At 51.6% G+C, this 19,515-nt stretch overlaps 1 protein-coding gene and 1 pseudogene across 11 annotated transcripts in view; one reads left to right on the forward strand and one right to left on the reverse strand.

Moving 5' to 3' along the window:
* Window positions 1–19,515, reverse strand: part of CAMTA1 (calmodulin binding transcription activator 1) — an 833,165-nt gene that overhangs the window by 586,608 nt on the left and 227,042 nt on the right. The window lies entirely within an intron of this gene.
* On the forward strand, window positions 11,235–11,748 carry LOC109392158 (60S ribosomal protein L23a pseudogene; annotated as a pseudogene).

Below are 19,515 nucleotides of genomic sequence, written 5' to 3' on the forward strand. Positions count from 1 at the left end.
AAGCAACATCCTCCACAACTAGACTGAAGAACAAAAGGACAGCAACTTGTCTGTTCCCCTTCCCCCAATTCCCCAGCGCTGTTCCCATTCCCCAATTCCCCAATAAAAATCTTAAAAAAATAAAAACAATAAAAGAAAAACAAAAACTTAGTCCGGCAAGGAAGTAAAACTTTCTTTCTCTTAATTTCACCAGTTATTCAGGGACACTCAGGCCCTGATACTCGCCCTGAGACATCACAGGGCTCACACGGCCGTGTGGGAAGGTGTCTGCATGTGTCACTGATGTGAGCGAGCATCGCGACGTCTGAAAGGCGGCGACTGTTTATTCAAGTGGACAAATGGACCTTTAACTGCAGTCTGATGCAGCTTCTACCAGACCCACCCAGATCGTGGGAAGCAGATAAGTATTCCATCTGCAGAGATCACTGGTGCTGTTACCAAAAGTCAGCACGTTTATCATGAAAGTAGTAAAGTCTGATCTATAGGTAACTAAGTTCAAGTGTTTTTCAGAGACCAGAAAAATCTGTCTCTAGTTTTCTCAATGACATGCCCTTTCTGTCGATAACAAGTGTGTGCGCACTCACGGGCAGATGTGCCTTTCATGCTCCATTGTGCCCAGAGTGGCGCACAGGCAGCCCACCTAAGAGGGGACACTGGGGGCGGAAGGGCCCTCAGCATCGGGCAGGGCGCCCAGCTGAAGCCCAGGAGCTGAGGGTGACGCCGCTGAGGCTGTCGCCCCCGGCGGGGAAGAGGGGGCCTCTGGGAAAAAGGACATGATTTGTGGAGCAGAAAGGCAAGAGAGAGGGGCCCAGAAAAGGGGGGCTGGACAGGAAGGAAGGTGTGAAGTCAAGGTCAGGCGGCCTCAGATGGTGGCTTGGCCTCTCCCGTGAAAGCTAGTCTGTCCTGGGGGGGGATGAACACCGAAGGTCTCACTGCTTCCTTCAAGATGTGTGCTGCCCAGCTGCTCAGCGAGTGCAGACACCCAGATGGGAACAAATGCTGTGTTCGTCTCTACTTCTTACTCCATCTACATACTGTCGTGCTTTCAAATGTAGGGTGGACGCTGATAAATGTGCCTGCAGACACCTGCTCTGTGAAAGGAGGAAAATCCTTTACCAGATTGGAAGAGAAAAGGGACTTTCCTGGTTGGTCTTTTCTGCAATCAGTCGTGACTCGGGGCTCCCATCTACCCACCCACGCCCCTCCCTTTGCTGGACCCCTCCAATCAGCTGGCATGGAGTCCACCATCAAGACGCACGACCCCCTCTACTTCCCCTCCCGCTGCCCCAGAGGCAGCAGCCCCCCGCCCGCATCAAATCTGGTCCAGTCTTGCTCCATATCCTATCTTCTCGCACTGTCTCAAGGACCTCACTCCTAAAGTTTTCTTTCTTCTGCATCGTCAATCAGTCAAAATTGATTTCTCTCCTCTCCTCCCTCCAGCCCTCCCTCTGTTGGTTCATTCTGTCCCTTCTCTGCCATAGTCACTACAGAACTTCTCCAAGGCCGTTCGTAACTGCTATGCCACCAAACCAGTGACACATTTCTGTCATCCCAGCTTCTCAGCAGCCTTCCACAGAGCAGACCCCTCGCTCCTACTGCCCCTGCTCCCCTCTGGCCTTCTGTGAAACCGCACAGATGTGCTTTCTCCTGCGGCACCGGCTCCCTTCCTCAGCTCTGAGCACCTGGGCCCCGAGGACCCTGCTGGTCCTTCGCTCCTCTCCGCCCTGCCTCCTGCGGCGCCCCTCCTGGTGCCCGGCTTTGAACACCAGCTCTTTCCTGATGAAGAACAAGTTTATTATCTGACCTCCGGACTCCAGTCTCTGACTGCCTGCTCAGCCTCTCCATTTGGACGTAGTCTGGAAACCTCACATTTAGCACGTCCAGAATCGATTTTTGGTTTCGCCTCCTTCAGTCTCAGCCTCCCCGCTCAGCATACTCCATCGCCGATCACCCAGTGACTCAAGCTGAAAACCCACACGTTCTTCGGCTCTGACCAACGGGCCATCTCAGAGCTGCCCCCTCTCTGCATCCCCACTGCCAGGCTCCACCCTCTCTCCCCTGGACAACGGCAATGGTTTCCCAGCCAGCCCTCCCGACCACACCCCTGCCACCGTCATCAGGAAAGACCTAGGCACCCATTCACACCACTTACGTCGTCGCCTCCCATGGCCCCATCATGCCCCGAATGGTGCCGCCTCCTCCCTCTGGGATCCCTGGGCTCCAGCCACCGTCAGTCCTGAAATACTCTGAGCTCTCTCCCATCCCAGGCCCTTGGCAACCGCTGATCTCGTCCCGTGAGCCACGCCTTTTGTGGCCCTTCACAAGGCTGCCCTCCTCTCTTCTCCCCATCTCAGCTCCTCGGGGACGAGCCCCCCCAAATGGCACTCCCCCCTTCCCAACCATTACTCTCCTTCCCAGCATTTCTTGCCAATGACATAATTTTGCTTATTCACTGACTGCTATGGACTGAATTGTGTCGCCCTCATTCCAAATTCATATGTTGAAGCCCTAACTCCCAACATGACAGTATCTGGGTTAGGTGAGGTCATGAGCTGTAACCCTCACGATGGAAGCAGTGGCTTTAAAAGGTGAGGAAGAGAGAGAGAGAGGTCTCTCCACCATGAGGACACAGCGAGAAGGCAGCCGTCTGCAAGCCAGGAAGAGAGCCCTACCCAAGAATCGAATTGGCCAGCACCTTGATCTTGGACTTCAGCCTGCAGAACTCTGAGAGATAAATGTCTGTTGTTGAAGCCCTCAGCCTGCGGCACTTGGTTACAGCAGCCGAGCCGACTAAGACACTGATTTATTTTTCTCTCTCCCTCACTAGAACACAAATTGCAAGAGGCACAAAATGTCTCCGACGGATTCACCATGTGTCCCTGCGCTAGCGGGATGCCCGACAGATGACAGGTGCCCCCAAAAGTGTGATTGTTGATCTCGCTCCCACTTTGGATCTACAACTGGCTGGTTTTTATAAGAAGAAAGTGTCTAATACTCTAAATCTAAATGCAAATGCAAATTAGCGCCAGGGAAGATATTTCAGATCCAAAATAGCTTTAAACCAAAAAAAAAAAAGGAAAAAAAAGAAAAGGAAGGGGGTCATGAAGCAATATTTCCTAAGAAGAAACCGTTCACTTCAAGTGCTGGCAGGTTCTGTGTGTCCCTGGCGTCCCTGTCTCCGATCTGCAGTGCAGCTGAACTGGGGTTCCCTAAGGTGTGCGCCACAGAATGTTCTCCCCATGGGTGCCCCCCCCAAAAAAAATAAAGGGCAGGAGGCACGGAAAGGTGTTCGTGGTCAGACAAGTTAGAGACGTGTCCCAATGACGCATCTGTCTGGGGAGGCTGCAGCCCAGCACACCGGTGTGACTGGGAGGGCACAGCACAGACACCCTTTTCATTTCTTTCCACCAGCACTTCCAGACCAGACGTGACCTGTTCTGATGGGTTTAACTGGGCTCCCCAAAATGATTAAATGATTATGTCCAAGTCCTAACTGTGGTACTGGTGACTGTGACCTTCTTTGGAAATAAGGTCTTTGCAGACGGAATCGAGTTAAGATGAGGTCCTACCAGCATGGGTCGGGGGTGGAGGGGGCCTGTTACATACAGGACCAGTGTCCTCACGTGTCTGGGCCTGTGAAGACACATCTGCAGGGAAAAGGCCGTGGAGGCAGGACCAGGGGTGCAGCTGTGAGCCGGGGGATGCCACGGACCGAGGGCCACCGCCAGGAGCGGGGACGAGGCAGCAAAGGGTCCTCCTCATTCTCTGAGCCTCAGCTGGCCCTGCCAGCACCTGGAACAACTAGACAGTGGGACTGTGACAGGAGAGCTGCCCTGTTGGTGGCCCTTCGTGCCAGCTGCCGCGGGAACTGGGTGCACCAGTACCCCACAGTCACAGTGCCAGGTCCTCGCAGCCCCTGCACAGTTCTCAGCACACACCCGACGGGGCGCTGGCCCCTAGGGCAGAGCTGCCACTCAGGGAAGGGTCTGTCAGGGCGCCTTCTTCAGCCGCCTTCTCTGCCACCTCCCCGCCTGTCCCGCAGCGACAATATCCTCTGTGCACAGGATGATCGACACTGACAACCACCTGACAGACGGTCACGTCGCACATTCTGTGTCTTACTCTTGCCTCATCTTCTCTTCCTTTCCTCATGTTTTGCACCAACAGTTTTTAACTGACTGTATTATATGTTTCTTTATAATTTGCCTTAAATATATAATTTATTACACAACCATTTATCAAGCATCAGCTGTGTGTTGGCAACCTAAATCCTTTCTGGAACAAGGCAGGCTATAAACATATTAATATATGCACATTTAAACATGTAACAGGATCATATACATCGTCAGAAGAAGCCCTTTGTTCGCTCGGCACACTAGCACGACACGCACACCCATGTTATCTGAATCCTACTCTTCTTCCAGCCGGACGCGAGCCCCTCCCCGTCCTCTCTCCACTGTACCAAGGCCAGCACGCCGCTTCCTACCACAGTGCCTTTGCACAGCTGAGACTCTCTACTTAAAACGGCCTTCCTCCTGCTCTTCTCTGGTCAGTCTGCCAAGCTTCTGCTCAAAATCTGGTCTAGGCTTGACCTCCTCCCAAAGGCCTTTCCCAACACTTGAAGCTTGACCCAACCCCTCTCATCTGTGTGCCCTCCACAGTGGTGACACTCAAAATACTTAACAACTGCTCTGCACAGACGCCAGCACTCAGAGTGGACTCAGACCAGAGCAATGGGGCACCTGGGATCTCGGGTGGCACCTTCTTATCAACAGTTACAAAATTGTTTCAGTGAGTCAACAGCCTGGGAACACAGGTGGCTAGCCACCCAGGCAGACACATGCACTGGGGCTGTGTGGGGCACACCCTGAGAGTAAATGCACGTGTGCCTATCTGCCCGCTCAGGACAGGACGGGGCTGACCCAGCCTCAGAGCCTTGACACCTGACACCACGTCCAGCACAAAGCAGGTACTCAGTTAATATCTGTTGAGCTGAACCACCCTCTTCCAGGCAAAGGCAGGATGGGAAGACTGGGGATCTTCCCAGACTGTCACATCGCCTTGCTAAGCCTAAACAAAACCTGTTCCTGGACAGTCTGTTAGCTCAGATGGCGAGTCTGTCAGATTTCACAGCTTCGGCGACCTCATGAAGCTCTGACCTGAAAATAAATTGAGAGGGAATAAAAAAAGAAGGAGGAGGAACAAGAGAAAATGATCCGCTGCTTCTGAGGCCGAGCTTTTGGCAAGCACACTCCAGTCAGTTCCAAGAAACAAAGGGAAATCTTCGCGTGTCAGAAAAACCGACATAAATCTCCAACAATTCTGCTTTTCTGGCAACACTTTACGTGCTCCTGGGAAATTGGGACCCGATTCTTGAACAATTTCAATGTGGAGAGCTTGTCTTATGTTATACAAGAGGCCACAAAACTTTCCACAGTCTGAAGGAAACATGAGCTGTTTTGGATGGCACATAACATGAGGGGGTGAGGGGACGTGCGGCCAGGACCACTTGGCACGCCGTCACAACCTGCAGCTCTGGGCTCCCTTGTCTCCCTTGGTGGCCTAAAGACATGTGCACAGGTAGAACAGGGGACACCCCAAGGAGCCCTCTCCAGTGTGAAGCAGAAGACTCCTATGATGGCTGAGTTGTGTCTCCCAAAAGTCATACGTTCAAGCCCGAACCCCCAATACCTCAGAATATGACTGTTTCTGGAGACAGGGCCTTGAAAGAGGTGATTAAGTGAAAATGAGGCCGTTAGGGTGGCCCTAATCCATGTGACTGGTGTCCTTATAACAAGAGGAGACAGGACACAGAGACACCAGGGTGCACGTGCACGGAGGGAAGACCATGTGAGGGCACAGCGCAAAGATGCCGCCTGCAAGCCACGGAGGCGGCCTCAGGAGGAACCAGCCCTGCCGACACCTTGACCTCAGACTTCCAGCCTCCAAACTGTGAGAGATACATTTCTGCAGCTTCAGCCCCAGTCAGTGGTGTTCTGTGACGGTGGTCTGAGCAGACGAACACAGCCCCTGAGAAGGGGAATTTACGGATCTTAAGGTCCCCAACTCACAAATTATCCACTTAAGATGCATAGATTTGCACATAAAAGGTACACCACCAACCCCAGAGGTCCTGGAGCCTGCTCTGTTACCTGGGCCTCGGGTTGCTCCTGTCTAAAATAGGGGTAATAATAGCATCTGTTTCTTAGTGTTCTTGTGAGATTTCGATCCCATCATACCTTTAAAGCACTAAGATAAGTGCCCAGCACAATGGAAAGCTCAATAAATTCCACTCATTTTATTCTATTTTCAATTCTTCCTCAACAAACACGATTCCACTCTGATTGCTTTGGACGTAAGGACTGGGAAGAAGTCCTCTTGAGAATAAAAACGGGAGAAAAGAGGACTTCATGTGAACAAGAGTGAACACCAGGGGTCTAAGAAGGGAACCATGTCATAAGATTGTTTCAACTCTTCTACCATCCCCGGATTTGTCAGCATCACCCCTCCGCCCCACCGTCTACTTGACATTCTTAAACTGAGCCATGCTTGAGTCTTTGCAGTCAGTGAAGAAGCAAGGAGTTCAATGGAGCCCTCCTCCCAAGTCTGTAGGGGGAGAAATACTTAGGGATGGGATGGGTGGTGGCAGCGTGAGATGAAGCAGATGGTGGTGGGACATCGCAGTGAAGCCCAGGGGGCAGATTAAAAGAAGAGCTCAGGGACTGAGAAGTGATGGGAAACCCTCCAGAACCCAGGGAGGATGCAAGGGTGTAACTCCCTCACCCATGAACTCACACCGCCAAGCCTAGAACTGAACTGCCTACAGAAATGGCCTGGGAGCACACAACAGGAAAGAAAAGAAGCAGTGTGTGTGTGCGTGTGTGTGTGCGCGCGCGCGTGTGTGTGTGTGTACACCATTCTCTACACTAGCTTTAGCCATTAGAAATTGATTTATCAGAAATATTTGACATCCTTCCTTGGGGCCAGGATGACATCTAGAATATTCTAGCTTAAGGAAAAGAGGTATTTTAATAAGCCCTGGCCTCTATGTTCAGACCCGAGAACTGGGGAGAACCTATCAGTGCAGACGCTGCCTCTAGCAGAGGAGAGCCAGCTTCCATGGGTTCTGCCACACTCAGGACCCCAACATCCCACAGAGGCACCCATCACCTTTCCATTCGTCAAGCGTCACTCATTCATCATCCTTCGCTTATTCACTCATTCCTCGAGCACCTACCAGGCATCACCCCACACAGAGAAACTGTAATAATGCCTACCCTAACCTCTCAAGCAGTAATACCTCCTCCATGGCAATGAACTTTATCTAGTCTCCCCTAGCCCAGAAGCCAGGTGAGGGGTCCCCAGGCAGGCCAGGTGTCCATGAACAAGTGCCTGGCTGTCTTTCTCCACTTTTTCCCCAAAGAGATCAGGGCAGGACAGAAACGAGAACACCTAAGCAAGGAATCCACGCTGAGCATGAAGTAAACCAGCCAGAAACTCTCTTCCGGTCCCAGAGGGAAAAGGCCAGGAAGCTCTGGACACGGTGTGTGGGAGAATCCAGTCCTGGATGTCACAGAGGTGTCATGACCCTGGGGATCTGGAGGACGAGCCCCAAGCAGGCAAAGCCAGACGCCCGCAGGGCTGCTTCCACCTGGTGTGAGGAGAGGGACCGGCCACCACTCTCCCACACTCCAGGCTGGGAGCTCCTCCGGGAAATAGGGGCCAAGGTCACGCAATCATACTCTGGGCAATGCTGACCTCAAAAACAAGGGTCGCCTGTGAGAAAAACTTGCTGGAAGTATCCCCTGTCTGCCAACAGGGTGGAAAGGAGCCGTTACTCCCTGGGCTAGGCCACGACCAATGGCCTGGCCTGGCTGGGCCGCTGGGATCCGAAGTCTGGTGAAGAAGCATCCTCAGCTAGGAAATGGCTCTCACAAGTCACCGAGTCCATTCCAGCTCAAAGGGGAAGACATCACGGTCAGAGCGGTGGCCTCATAACAGGATTGATGATAAACCATGACTACACCTGGGCAGGGGACCCGCCACACTAAAGCCGCATCTGTATTTCAGTCTGGATGTTGTCAGGACCAACTGCCAAAATAGTTTCAAGAAATGCCCCACGCCTTGTCAATGAAACCACAGCTCTGCACTTGACCTCGATGGCATCACACGCTCACAGGTCAGATGTGTCCAGTGGCAACTGGACACCCTCCCAGGCACCTAAGGAGGCCCTGAAATTTTGGCCCCTTCTGTGGGAAGAAGGCAGACACAGCCTGAGCACAGTGACTTACTGCAAGAGCCGTCGCAGCCTTCTGACTGCCGAGCCCGTCACGCAGCAGTACCATAAAAGCTGCTTTAAATCTATGCTTAAATACCTGTAAAGTTAGACTTTTTAAGTACAGTAAAGCCTTGGATTGCGAGTAACATGGTTTGCGAGTGTTCTGCAAGTCGAGCAAACATTTCTAATACATTTTAATGTGGTAAACAAGCGATGTCTTGCAATACGAGTAGTTTGTTTCCGGAACGAATTATGCTCACAAACCAAGGTATTACTGTACTTTGTTCTTTCACAGATCAATCCAGGACCACTCCTGCTAAAGCAGTCGATTTGTGAGACGGTTTACATGCATCACACAATGCCTGGGAACGGGGACAGGGAGCCCCAGGCACACACTTCCATTTCTAGGCTGAGAAACCCAAAGGCAAAAATGGAGACGGCATTCGTCTTCCAAACAGACAAAGTTCCAGAAGGACCTCGAATTGCAAAGAGACAGGAAGAAGCCCAGACCCTATCTGAGCCTGAGCAGAAGACAGGGGAGCCAGTGGGTCAATGTGTCCCCACTTTCATCCCCGACTTGGCTCTCCACCACCCAGAGAGGTGCCAGCCCCAAGCCACGAGGATGAAGAGAAAAAAGTGAGGTCCAGGGAAGATGTGACAGAACCGAGAACTACATAAGCCTGGGATGTGGCACTGGGGCCCATCACAGAGTCATTCGGTGAGTCTGCCTGTGGAACCTTGGGGTCCCCACAGCTTTGGGAGGGCAGGACACACCTCAACCTGTGTCAATTCCCCTAAAATACCACAGACCCTAGGCCTGCCCAGACTTCTTTCGACACAGAAGGCCCCTCTTCCCAGCCATCCTCCCACACACACCTCCTTTTTAGTGCCTGTAAGGTGTTCCTTGGTCATCCACTTCCTGTCCCCACACTCAGCTCCCCCCTCAGGGGGACCAGGTCAGACCCACCTCTGCACCCCCAGAACCAAAGGCAGGGCTTGGTTTAAAAGGCGTTCAAAACGCCTACATTCAAGATGGCCGAGTACACGCTGTGCATACCTCATCCCGTGGACACATCAAAATTACAGCTAAGTTACAGAACAAGCAACCTGGAGAGCCCTCTGAAGTCTGGCTGGACAGAAGTTTTATAACTAAGGATATAAAGAAGTCACGTCATGACTGGCAGGAGGGGCGGAGACGTGAAATGAAATTGTTCCACAGCCAAGTGTGGCAGATGACAATCAGGAGAGACATCTGAGTCACAGGGGTTCCCCACGAAGGAGCAAGGAACCCCAGCCCCCCACACCAGGCTCCTCCGCCTGGAGTACTGGTGCCAGGAAAAGGAGCCCCCACAACTTCTGGCTGTAAAAACAGTGGGGATTCCGATGGTTCCGGATGGGACGGGAGGCAGCAAGAAACCCAGACAGTCTCTTAAACAGTCTGCAGAGGCACTCACCTTGGGCTCCAGTGGGAGGACAGTGACACTGGGGGGCGTTGGAGACATATGAGGGGCAGACTGAGTTGTGTAACTTTGGGGCAGGACTTGGACAGTCCCCATTCTCCCTGTGTGGGGACCCCTTCTGTGCAGCCAGCAGGTGGGTGCCATGTTTCCTGTGTTGAGCCCGCCCCCAAAGGCCAAACCTGAATCTGATTGGCCGGGTGAGCTGCGCTGCTCCATCCTGCTGACTCACTGAGGCCCCGCCTCACCCGACTTGTGTACTGTAGGAGGCTTTATTAGCGAACGAACCTTACGGGAGCCAGCAGGTGGCAGCAGGCCTTGGGGTGTCCTGGCTTTTTGTGGAGCTACCCCTAGACCTGGTACTGGTGGCAGCCGTCCTTGTTTCGCAGCGTGGCCTCTCCCACGTGCCTCCAGGTGCAGCACAGGCAGCAACCAATCATGGATCACTTTATAGCTCCTACCAGATATTCCCCAAACACGCACAGGCAGTGGCTGACCTGGGCCTGCACCAGAGCCCCTTCCAAGAGGCCCCTGAACCAACATACTTGGAGGTTGGCTTCAGACCACAGCACAGCACTGCCCAATTAGCCCCATAAGCAGCACACACAAAGGGCGGGCTCAACAGGCACCAGAGCCAGCTGGGGCGAATTCTGGTCTTTGGGTTGTCCCCCCGCATACCAATCCATAGCTGTGGACATGGCCAAACGCCACAGCCCGTCAGTCTGAGGGTCAATACCACCCACTGATGTGCCAAGGGCAATCAAGGCTCAACTATAACAGGAGGGCACACAAGGGACACTCCTGGAACACACGGCTCAGGTGACCAGACAGTCACCTGGGCCCCAAAGGACCCCTGGTAAGACTGGGAAATATACCAACCCTACCTAATCCATAGAAACAAACACAGAGAGGCAGCCAAAATGAGGAAACAAGGAAATGCATCCCAAATGAAAAACAGGAGAAAACTCCAGTAAAAGAACTAAACAAAGTGGAGGCAAGCAACCTACCAGAGAAAGTGTTCAAAATACTGGTTCTAAGGATGCTCAAGGAACTTAGTGAGAACTTCAATAAAGAGACAGCAAGCATAAAAAAGGACATAAAAACCATAAAAAAGAACCGGTCAGAAATGAAGAATACAATACCTGAAATGAAGAATGTACTAGAAGGAATCACCAGCAGACCAGATGAAGCAGAGGATCTAAGCAGCAGTTTAGAAGACGAGGTAGCAGAAAACAGCCAATTGGAACAACAAAAAGAAAAGGAAAAAAAAAAAAGAATCCAAAAAACTGAGGATAGTTTAAGTGGCCTCTGGGACAACATCAAGCGTAATAACATTCACATCATAGGGTTAGCAGAAAGAGAAGAGAGAAAGCAAAGGATTGAGAACCTATTTGAAGAAATAATGACTGAAAACTTTCCTATCCTGGCAAAGGAAATAGATATACAAGACCAGGAAGTTCAGAGAGTCGCAAAAAAGATGAAAGCAGCTTTTCACAAAGATGGCGCCGAAAGTGAAGAAGGAAACCCCTGTCCCTCTGAAAGCTGAAGCCAAAGTAAAGGCTTTGAAGGCAAAGAAAGCAGTCCTGAAAGGTGTCCACAGAAACAAAAAAAAGAAGATCCACAAGTGACCCAACTTCCGAAGGCCCAAGACGCTGTGGCTCCCAAGGCAGCCTAAATATCCTCGGAAGAGTGCCCCCAGGAGAAACAAGCTTGACCTCTATGCCATCATCAAGTTCCCCTAACTACCGAGTCAGCCATGAAGAAGATAGAAGACAACAACACACTTGTGTTCACTGTGGATGTCAAGGCCAACCATCACCAGATCAAACAGGCTGGGAAGAAGCTCTATGACATTGATGCGGCCAAGGTCAACACCCTGATCAGGCCTGATGGAGAGAAGAAGGCATAGGTTCGGCTGGCTCCTGACTATGATGCTTTGGATGTTGCCAACAAAATTGGAATCATCTAAACTGAGTCCAGCTGGCTAATTCTAAATATAAACTTTTTTTGCTGTAAAGAAAAGAAAAAGAAAAAGATGAAAGCAAACAGGTCCACACCAAAACACACTATAATTAAAATGGAATAATTTAAAGACAAAGAGAGAATCCTAAAAGCAGCAAGACAAAAGCAGTTAGTTACCTACAAGGGAGCTCCCATAAGACTATCAGCTGATTTCTCAGCAGAAACTTTGCAGGTCAGAAACTTTGCAGGTCAGAAGGGATCGGCAGGAAATATTCAAAGTGATGAAAAGCAAGGACCTACAACCAAGGGTACTCTACCCAGCAAGGCTATCCTTTAAAATCAAAGGACAAATAAAGAGCTTCCCAGACAAGAAAAAGCTAAGAAGTTCATCACCACCAAACCAGTGTTACAAGGAATCTTAGAGGGACTTCTTTAAGATGGGGGGGAAAAAAAAGATTAAAAAATATGAATAATAAAATGGTAATAAACTACATATCTATGAATACTGCTTTCAACGTAAGTGGATTAAATGCTCCAATCAAAAACATTGGGTGGCTGAAGAGATAAGAAAACAAAACCCATACATATGCTGTCTACAAGAAACTCACTTCAGGGCCGGCCGAGTGGCACGTTCGTTAAGAGCTGGCTTGGGACGTCAGAGGGCCCCGGTTCAGATCCCACATATGAGGGCCAGTGACACTGCCCTCTACAGCTAAGATGCTGAACAACAGCTCAACCTGGAGCTGGGCTGCCGTGAGTCGCCGGCAACGGCATAGGCTGCAGCCCCTGCGGCAGTGGGTTGCCATGGGCTACCGTGTGTAGCCAGCAGCCAGCGTGAGCAGCCAGCAGCCGCAGTGAGCGGCCGTCCAGAAGCCGGCGACTGATCTGCCTCACCCGGGAAGAGCGCAATGATGGTGCCAACTTAGGCCAGTGAAGCAACGTCCTCCACAACTAGACTGAAGAACAAAAGGACAGCAACTTGTCTGTTCCCCTTCCCCCAATTCCCCAGGGCTGTTCCCATCCCCCAATTCCCAAAAAAAATTAAAAAAAAAAAAAGAAACTCATTTCAGATTGAAAGACACACACAACTGAAAATAAAGGGAAGGAAAAAGTTATTTCATAAAAATGGAAAAAAGAAAAAAACCTGGGATAGCAATACTTATACCAGACAAAATAGACTTTAAGACAAAGACTATAACAAGAGACAAAGACGGTCCCCATAATCCCACTTCAGGGCATTTATCTGTAGAAACCCAAAAGCTACTTCAAGGGAACGTGTGCATCCATATGTTCATTGCAGCATTGTTTACAATGGCCAAGGTGTAGAAGCAGGCTGGGTGTCTGTCGATGGATGAATGGACAAAGAGGAGGTGGTACATATATACAATGGAATATTGCTTGGCCATGAAAGGGACTGGGTTCTTGCCATCTGCAGCAGCATGGATGGACCTGGAGGTTACTGGGTTGAGTGGAGTGTCAGACAGACAAAGACAGATGCAATGTGATTTCGCTTATATGTGGAATCTAAAGAACAAAAGAAACAAAACAGAAACAGAGTCATAGATCCAGAAAACATTTTGATGGTTATCAGGTAGGAAGGGGGTTGGGGAGGTAGGAGAAAAAGGGGATTAAGAGGTACAAATTTGTTGTTATGCAGTAGTCATGGGAGTGTAGGGTACGGCATAAGGAATACAGTCAACAATATTGCAATAACTATGTATGGTGTCAGATGGGTACTCGATTTTTAGGGTTGATAGATGGAAAAGGAGTTGGGCGCAGGTGAAAAGGGGAAGAAGAGGTTAAGGAGTACAAATGGGTAGTTTGCAAAATAGTCACGTGGGTGTAAAGTAAAGCACAGGGAATATAGTCAACAATATGGTAATAAGTATGTACAGTGTCAGGTGGGTACTAGACTTGCCGGGGATCACTTCTTAAATTATGTAAATGTCTAACCACTATGCTGTACACCTGAAATTAATATAAAATAATACTGAATGTCAACTGTAATTGAAAAATTAAAAAAGAGGGGAATAGGTGAAGGGGAATAAGAGGTTCAAATCTCCAGGTATAAAACAAATAAGTCATGAGGATGTAATGTACAGCATGGGGAATATAGTCAATAATATTGTGATACTAGCAGATACGGTGTCAGATGATTGTTGGACTTATCATAGTGATCACTTCTTTAGGTCTATAAATGTTGAATAACTATGGTGTACCCCTGAAACTATTATAATATTGTATGCTAACTATATTATTAATAAAAATCTCAAATAAATAAATAGTGTTCAATAAACACTGCTAAGCTCGCCCATCTGTGATCCATACATCCGGTATTCTGCAGCATTTCTTTGTTTCTGTTTTAAGAGTGCTTTTTTTTTACTTTTAAAGATAAAAAGAGCTGGAAAGGAAATTACTCCAAAACACTTTTCAGATAACCACATACAGCTTAAGCAAATAGGTCAGACCATGAGTCCTCTCCCACCTGGTGGTCCCCTTGCCCACCTGGCGGCAGTGTGTTCTAATTGCAGGTTCAGTTATTTGAGTGGCTACAAATCAATTACTGAAACCATAAAGTTAAACACTCAAGGGCACCAAGGGAACATCAAAGAGGTCATCAAACCCCGTGTGGGGGTGAGATGCCACTGCGTGGCTAACTCCAGGTGAGGGACAATCCTCAAGGTGTGCGACCCACAGCCCTGAGCTGTCACTCCTGGTGGCCCCTGGACCCCAGGGATCAGCTCTGTGTCCTGTGTGTTCACACTCATGCCCTCCCCTGACTGAAGCTTTGTAGGAGTCACAGGACCCACGAGGGATTGTGCAAAGGGCAGCAGAAGTCACAGAAGCTTCCAGTGAGAAGAAAAATGGTCCTCCGTGTGCAGAGTGTGGAGGGGGACGTGATCTGATTTGGAGCAGACAGAAGATTCTCCACTGGGTGTCCAGCCCCGAAACCCTCCCGGTCAGAGCTTGCGATGCAGCGGGAATAGCACAGCCTCTCAGTGCCTGAGCGTGCCTGCCAGGTCAGCCCCTGCGGGGGAACAGACGGAGCAAATGGCCGGGGGCCTGCCAACAGGAGATGCAGGGCCGTCCACTGTGAAGCTGCCACAGCCCCCAGAGAACGGCCGAGCCACCCAGGTAAAGGTGCCACGGGACACTGAGCCACTGCTCGGCAAGTGTGCAGGTTGCCACCTCCCACGGCATCCGAAACAGAAGGGGCTCGATGAATGACGGCGGCATAAGGAAACAGCAATGGATAACGGCAGTCCCTAAAGTGCATTCGAGTTCACAAAGTCCCTTCCGGTGTGTTCTCTCATTTGTGCCCCATTTCACGCAAAAGAAAGGGGGGCTAAGTCCCGCTGGAGCCACTGAGGGGCAGAGCCAAACCAGCCCGGGGCTTCGAGGTGCCACGCACTTCTAACACTGCTGTCACGGGAAGTCTCTGGCTCTCAGTTCCAGGGATTCACTTTAAACATTGAGAGCTGCCAGTTAATCACTACGCAGCCACGCGTTCTCATTTAATGTCACACAACCCAACGAGCTCGGCGCTATTACGATCCCACCTACAGATGAGAACACTGAGGCCAGAGGGGCTACCATCTCCGAGGTCACACAACCAGGAAGTGGCAGCGCTGTAACTGGGTTTAGGCCAGCCCGACCCTACAGGCCACACTGCTGTCTGACACTCGGCAGCCTCCCGACTGGGCCCCGCTGTGAGCTGTCTACGCAGCCTGCTGGTCTGGGCTCTCCAAAACACTTGAAGCAAACCGGCCTCATGCCACATGGCCTGCAGGGAAGAGGCCCCCAAGGAGGGTGGGTGGGAGGGCACAGAGGCTCAGAAGGACCCGGAGGTAGCAGCAAGAGGCCAGGTACGGGTGGTGACAGGGGTGGGGACTGTGTCAGATGTTTCATTGCTAAGAGCTGTCTCCCATCAGAAAGATTGAGTGTTCCTAGTGGCAGCATTCACTCACTCACTCATTCATTCATTCCACCAATGTGCACTGAGCACCAACCATCTGCCAGGTCTTGTTGTAGGTGCTTGGGTTAAAACAGATTAAAAATCCCTGTCTGTAGGAGCGACAGGGATCCACTCAAATGCATGGGGAAGAGTATTCCAGGCAAGACCAGCCTGTGCAAAGGCCCTGGGGTGAGAAACGGTGAAGAGGTCGGTGTCACTGGAGTGGGGTGAGCAACGGGGGAGTCGAGGGCTGAGCTCAGAGGGACATGCGCGGCAGGTCCAAGCGGGCCTTGTCAGTCACAGTAAGGATCTGGCTTCTCCTCCCAGTGAAAAGGGGACCAGAGGAGGGTTTTGAGCAAAGAAATGACAGGATCTGAGGGATGCCCTAACAAGACCTCTCGAGTGGCTGTGTGGAGAATGCCCTGCAGGCAGCAGGGGTGAAGCAGGGGGACATGCGATCGGACAGCAGACGGGAGGTGCTGCAGCTGCCCCGAGGTGGCCGTGAACCTACAGACAGTGAGCACGGATCTCATCCTGCAGGCAGGTCTGCTGTGAAAGGAAAAGCAGAAACGGAGCTGGAGGGAATGAGAGGAGAGGGTTTTTTTATTATGGGAACACGTGCGGATGCCAATGAAGAAGCCAGGACAGAAGGAAAGCAAGAGAAAGAAGGGCAGCAGAGGAAAGTGCTTGTGCAGGAGAGACAACGAGCTGCAGAAGCAACGGCTTCGCGTGGACAAGGGCTCAGGGCCAAGTTCACGAGTGGGGTCCTTGCAGAGCATGAACAGCCCACCCTTCCAGCTGCCCCAGCCAGGGTCCTCCCTCCCGCACGGCTCCTACAAGCCCTCTGAGTGTGAGTGTGAGTGTGTGCATGTGGGGGGGGGGGGGCGCGGGGCGATGAGGCACAGAAGCTGCTGTTCTGGCCGCCTCGGGCTCTCGGGGGGAGGGAAGCAGGTGGGCAGCAACAGTGAGCGTGGGGAAAATGGAACTCGAGTCCAGGGGCAGGGGACGATTTGGGAGGCCAGGGAGCACCATCCTGAGCTCAGAGGCCCACCTACTAGGATGAGTATGGAAAGGACATGCTAACAAAGAGCAAAGAGCATCTGAGCCCCACGCTCATCACCAACCACCCGAACCCCCAGGCTGGGCCTTAACGGGAGCCCCAAGAGTGACCCCACACACAGCTTTGAGCACAGGGGTCCGAAGGGCCCGACCCAGCTCCACCATTAGCCCTGCACAGATGCAGGAGTTAGTGGAAGCATGGGTTTGAACTACAAAGAGTAGTAAGTAATCTCCCTTCCCCCAGGGGCTGGACAGTCACCAGGTGACCCAGGGAACTATGTCAGTCACCATCGCCGGCTGCACACAGCCACCTCCCTCAGAAGTCGCCTGCCTGAGTCCTGAGATTTTTAGCAGCAAGACAGAACTTTCAGACCCAAGGTGTAATGTCAGTCTCCCGCCAAGCTCTCCCAGGGACACACGCGATGCTGACACTGTTCTTGGTGTCCCCGGGCATGTCGCCCCAGCTCCTCACCAAGCAAGACCAAAACATAAAGGGGTGACCCAAGTAACCCCCAGAAATGGGCAGCACAGCCATTAGGCTCTCGTGTTAGGGATGAACTCTGCCGAGGGTGTGCTCTCCACAGCTGGCCCTCCAAAAATATGTCACAAATTCTGTTCCTCTTTTTCCTTACAGGACCCCCCACTTCTTTGTCCTGTCTTGCCCTCACAGGACTAGAAATTGATGGAGGCAAGGATTTCTTGAGGGCTGTTCCCCCAATTTCCGTCATACTCTCTCCTCCACCCACCCATCTACCCCTCCAGTCCCCCCAAAATTCAGCTCATCTATTACAAAGTTCCTCCCATACAGAAACGATAAAGCCTTGAACTTGTCTACCTGTGTACAAAGAATCGGAGTGGCATGCCTACAGAAACACATCCCAGTGGCCTGCAGTGGCCACCACAGACCCTCAGGCGGCATCTGCAGAAGTCTGAACTTTGTCCTCCAATTGCTACGTTAGACTCCACACGCACCCAACCCTGGGGATGGTGTTTGGGGCAGCCCAGGCCTGTTTGAGAGGGTCCGTGTCTAAGCCCGCCAACCCATCAGGATCCAGGGGCCACAGAGCAGCAGGGGTGTGGACGCGGCACCAAGGGGGCTCGGATTCAGGCTTCCTCCCCCGGCACCGGTGCAGGCGATGCTGCCTCGGGGGCATCTCGGTGCAGATGGGGTGCAGTCATTATTTATTATTTAGACTCATCCTGCCCTGTCACCCCAGTAAGGCAAGACAGGGAGGCTCTGGTCCCACCGAGGACAGGGTGTTGGTCTAGAACGGAGGCCCCCAGCCCCCGGCAGTGCCCGAGTCCCACGCAGCCCGCAGCCCTGCCGTGTCTCTGCCTCATCACATCCCTCCATGTTCCCTGTCCCATTCACCCAGCCCCCGCCTCACAGCCTCCCACTGTCCTTCAAATGCATCGGGCATCTTCAGTCTTGCCTCAGGGTCACTGTCCTTGCAGTGTCCTCGAATGGATGTCCTTCCCAAGACATCCATGTGGCTTGTCCTCCTCTCCCCAGGCTTCACCCAAACATCGCTCGGGTGGCCTTCCTGACAGCCTGGCGGCCTCATGCTCTCCATCCTCCGTCCCTTCCTGACCGTCTCTCGGGGCACAGATTACCCCCTGAGACATCATAAAATTCACCTACTCGTCCTGTTGACTGTCTGACCCCCTCCTCCCACTAGAATATAAACTCCATAAAGGCAGAGGTCTTTGACTGTTCGAACTGCTGTGTTCCCAGCATCCAGGATGGTGCCAGGCACACAGTAAGTGCTCAGTAAATATTTGTGGGATGACTACACACTTTGAAAAGCATTCATCTTATAGGCTGTTAATTGTTTCTTTGAAAACAAGAGACACAAAATAAGGATGGAAAGCATGAATATGTGCAGCGTGATCCATCACATTTCCCAAGAATTGAGGACCCCAGTGAAGGTGAGAGAGAGGGTGGGGTGCCTGGCGGAGCGCCACTGGGCTCCGTGTGGGGTTCAGGCTGATGGCATGCTGGCTGTTCGGACCAGGCAGTCTCCCCCTGTATTGTTCACACTGATTCCAACTGAATCTCCAGTTTGGGCCAAGACCTCAGAACCAACACTCAGCGCGGGTGTGACCCCCACACTTGAAATGCAATGAGCTCTCGCTCCAGAGAATGGCTGATGTCTGGAGTGAAGTCACCCAAGTGACGTTCAGCGACATCCGCCTCGTGTACAATGCCGGCAGCTACTTGTTAAAATGAAGCCACACGCTGTACTTTTCTGAGTCGGCCTGGGTCTAGCGAGAGTTGGCCTATCTGTAACTTTAATTTTAAACTAATTCCTAAAGCTAGAGGAGATTTGCAACACAGGTTGATGGATCATCTTAAAGTCTCAAAAGTCCTATGAACAGTTTCAAATGCGTCTGGGGAAAACCCTATCACAAAGCTCAGCTTCAAGCAGCCATCCCATCCTAGGAAGACACACAAGCGCCCGAGTCTACACCCATCTGCAGTTTGTATTCCCATGTGTGGGGAAAGCCATCATCCGAGCAACAAACGGAGCCACCGCTTCAGACTCTAGAGCCACTGAGAACAAAATGAAACGAAGGCAAGAATGTGGTACGGGAACGCTCAGAGACGGGCAATGGGAATGCTCAGGACGCCTGCGGGGGAATGCTGGGTTTCTTCCAGAGCTCAAATGGGATGATAAGTCACGGCGACATGGGAAGAACCTCTCCAGGCGGCCAGGAGTGGGGCCCACCCTGCTGCCAGCCACCAGCCCCTCCAGAGCAAACAGCACTCTCTCTTCTCCAAGAGGACCCATTCCTGCAACTCT

The sequence above is a fragment of the Hipposideros armiger genome, unplaced genomic scaffold (assembly GCF_001890085.2).
Source record: "Hipposideros armiger isolate ML-2016 unplaced genomic scaffold, ASM189008v1 scaffold_316, whole genome shotgun sequence".
NCBI classification, from domain to species: Eukaryota; Metazoa; Chordata; class Mammalia; order Chiroptera; family Hipposideridae; genus Hipposideros; species Hipposideros armiger.